This window comes from Emys orbicularis, chromosome 14 (assembly GCF_028017835.1).
Source record: "Emys orbicularis isolate rEmyOrb1 chromosome 14, rEmyOrb1.hap1, whole genome shotgun sequence".
Taxonomy (NCBI): Eukaryota; Metazoa; Chordata; order Testudines; family Emydidae; genus Emys; species Emys orbicularis.
Window position 1 is genome coordinate 37,706,191 of NC_088696.1, and position 4,274 is coordinate 37,710,464.

Below are 4,274 nucleotides of genomic sequence, written 5' to 3' on the forward strand. Positions count from 1 at the left end.
TTAATATGCAGCAGGTTTAAAACAAACAAAAGGAAGTATTTATTCACACAACGCACAGTCAACCTGTGGAATTGCTTCCTACAGGATGTTGTGAAGGCCAAGACTATAACAGGGTTCAAAAAGATAAGTTCCTGGAGGATAGGTCCATTAATGGCTATTAGCCAGTATGGACAGGAATGGTGTCCCTAGCCTCTGTTTGCCAGAAGCTGGGAATGGGCAACAGAGGATGGATCACTTGATGATTGTCTGTTCTGTTCATTCCCTCTGGGGCACCTGGCATTGACCACTGTCAGAAGACAGGATATTGGGCTAGATGGACCTTTGGTCTGACCCAGTATGGTCATTCTTATGTCAGCTTACTGTAGCGTCTACACCACATTGCGTCAAGGGGAGATGCTCTCCCGTCGACTTATCTTATCCTCTTGTTCCCGTGGAGTACTGGAGTGCACTCTGTGGTCGAGTTAGGGGTCTTCACTAGACCCACTACTTCGACCCCCCACTGCATCGATCGCAGAAGTGTTGATCCCCAATAAGTGAAGACATGGCCATAGTGTCCTGTTGAGGAATCAGGTCTGAGCGAAAGCAGCACTGGCCCAGTCCATTTGTGTATGCAAGACTGTTGGTGTCCCGATGGTCCAAGGCCCCTGAAGAGCTGTCATTCAGCACGGACAACGCATGGAAGGTGTGGATATCCTCCACAAATGGAAAATGAAATAATCACTGAATTGTGACTGCGGTGAGGTACAAACTACGTGACACATCTCAGGCAACTGCCCCATTCACGCTTACAGTGGTGGATAAGGGGGATCCGCCTCGCTACCCCAGAAGCATTAGAATGGCTTTCAAATCTCAAGAGTTAATTATAATCGCAGCCTGTTGCTTTTCAAATGCCGTATGAAAGAAGATCCAGCTACTAAGAGATTTAGAATAGAGAACTCTCATAAAATTACGTTGGTTTAGTGTTACGATAGCTGGCTCCAATCACAGGCACCCCAAACACTTAAACACGTTCTATGCGCAGATTACCTACGGCTCAGCACCCTGCATCCTGACGTCGGGTTAGTTTAATAGCAGCTCCACATGCTCATAGGTGGTCTCCCTTTCCAACAGTTCAGGCAACGGAAGGGTTTCCCCTTCCTCTGTTTCTGGGCCTGCTCCAGGAGAGAAGGCATCATTCTCACTCACTCACGTCTCCTGATCGGGTTCTGGAATCTCAAAGGTTGGGACAAGAGGTTGGCCTTTCACTCCTCCTCTGAAGAGTTGCTGATGTTTCCAGGGCCCTAACTATCAATGGAAGTGAAGCAAACTCTACATTTCTCACAAGGCATAGAATCCATGTTGTCTCTCAGTTACTTGTTTTCATAAATGTGGCTATCAAACAAAGTTATCCCACAAGTGGCTCTACTGAACAGCCAGTAGTTAAGTGGTTGGTTCACTGTGAGGTTTCTCAACTACTACTTGCTCTGGGGTGTTGTGAGGATAAATAGAGTAAAGACTCTGAGGTGCTCAGATACTATTATAATGGGGGGGGCCAGATAAGTAAATTACATAGAACTGCTCCTGAATCCTTCCCCATAGGCATAAATAACCCAACTAGCTTGCACCACTAGATGGGTCTACAAGGCCCCAGATCAAAACTGATGGATGGAGGGAAATATGGGCAGTTGACAGAGATTGCTTTCATTTCTGTCCTAGCCTTTGGTCAGTGTGCCGAAAGGGTGGGTGTACTCCAGGGAGTTCCACCCACCACGAGATTGGATTTAGGGGTCAGCAGATAAAGGATGGGATAGCCGGTGCGGACTTGTCTAGGGGCTGGGCTAGAGGGGCTGAAGACAGAGCCTATGGCCTAGGATAGATGCTGATCAGTCGGGTGTGGGACTAGGGAGCCACCATCTATGAAAACAAATCTGCTATGTAGTGTACCCCTCTTCCCTCCAGTAATGCTCCCTGGCACAGTAAACTCCCATTTCTGTGAGCCTCATACACAGCAATAATGGAAAATATGTTTTATAGAAGAAATTGTGATTGTTATAAGATCAACAATGGTTATGTGAACTCAGAGGCCTCTGAAGTATCTGAAATTACATTTAGCTTTTTTAAAACTGACTAGATTCTAAATTGACTGGGCCCCTGTAACTAAAGTATCCAAACCCCATATTTTATTTAATCCTGACTGGCTGCCATCTCCACATGGAGACCAGATTCATTTGAGAAACCACCTTTACCCTTGGACTTTTCACATGGAAACATCTGGCATCTAGGCAGATAGCTGGTCCCTCTCAGAGCCCGGATAACTCTCAAGCACCAGAAAGCATAAAACTCCCATAATACTCCCAGAAATGCAATATTACTCTATAGAGAATATTTGGTCCTGCCCCAAATCCTGATCAGCTTTATGCCCAGGCTGAAAGCACTTGTGATTTTCAGTCACCTGTGCAAGATGAAGCAATCCAAAAGGCCATTTAAGAGAACTTCTTTCCAGTTTCAAACTATTTTTTATAAGCACTATACTTGTTCAAAGGTACTTTTAGAAACCAAACAAAAAAACAGTTGCCAACATGTGAACAGCCCCAGTTATGGATCCCCATGAAAAGGAGCTCTGTTCTCCTTTAAACTCGGAGGATAGGACAAGCAGCAATGGACTTACATTGCAGAAAGGGTGGTTTCGGTTGGACATTGGGAAAAACTGTTAGGGTAATTAAACACTGGAATAAATTACCTAGGGAGGCTATAGAATCACCATCACTGGAGATTTTAAAGAGCAGGTTAGACAAACACCTGTCAGGGATGGTCTAGGGGTAATACTTAGTCCTGCCATGAGTGCAGGGGACTGGACCCTCTCAAGGTCCCTTCCAGTCCTACGATTCTAGGAGGAAAAGCCCAGGAGATGCTCCTGCTGAAACACTGTCACTTCAAAAAATACTACTGTCTAGATGAGCAGCATAGAGGCTAACCAACCTTTCACTCTACAAACTGCTTCAAAAAATAAACCTCTTGGCTTTGCCAGGACATTTCTCCGCCTGCAGCAGACCAATTCACATAGTCACTTCACACTAAAGCCTCACTAGTAGCTCTACCACTTCTATATTTGAAAAGGAAGCAAGACTAAGATATACTGAAGCATTATGTGGTGACCTAAACAGATGACTCTTTAAATGGGTCTGGTGGGCTATTCTCCACATAGTTACTGAAGGAGTTTTAAGAAGATGTTTTAAATCGATCTACAGCCATTTCTGAAAAGAGCCAGATTCTCCCCTCTGTTGAGTTAGTCTGTGGGAGGATTACCCCAACACAGAGGGACCCTTTGGCAGCATGAAGCTGATATAATAGCTCTTAATGCACCCCCCTCTCCATTCCCGTGTCAGCACAGTGGGCATGTGCCTTGCAGTTTGTGTAAGTTAGATCACATTTCACTTCAGGGAACCAGCTCAGCACACAGCCACACAGGATCAGGGATTGCTCAAAGCACAATGTGCGCCTTGGCCACACAGGCTCTAACCCCCCAAAACTGTAAAGCGCTATCACTTCAAAAGAAAATACCTTGTGGAATACGGGGGCGGGAAATAGAGGCCTTTCTCTCCTTTCCTCAGACTATGAAGACCTAGGAGAGTTTTTAGGTTGTTGCGATTTTCCCTGTGTTTATCTAACTTGCCAAGAGAACAGTGTTTCCTCTGGAGTTGCTAGAGAGCTCATGACAGAACCATTTCTCCAGCAGTAGAACTACGAAACTGTTCCAGGAAGCCCCTTAACGTCCACATGCCCTTTGTCAGCTGGCAGCCTAGACAACTGTCACGGTCTGTAGTCACTTGAGAGGCTGTTGTATAACCTCAGTCTTTCGTATTTACCTCTGGCATCTAGCTGGGGCCCACACTGAATAGCACATCGCTCACACCACGGCCTATACTCACAAATCAAGTGTAGGGACATTTCCCCTATCACCAGGGTTCACATCCTCTCATGCTTCCTGCTGATAGAGAATTAGTCACCTATCTTTATTCCTCCTGCTGCAAACCTGACTTCCCTCTTCCTCCTACCCCAAAATTATGAGACAGCCTCCTTTTGAAATGCATGAATAGATGTTCAGTGGAGAAAATTTTGTATTTCTTCTTGAAGTTTTGATTCTATTCTTTCCCACACCGAGTAGAATGAAATATGTGCGTGTGTAATTGTTGCTGGCACAGTTACTGTAGGAGGACAGCTCCCAAGCTGTGCTCAGTGTCTCTGCTTACAAATAGCTCAAGCAGACAGAACAGAGCCAAGCCAACAAGAATCAG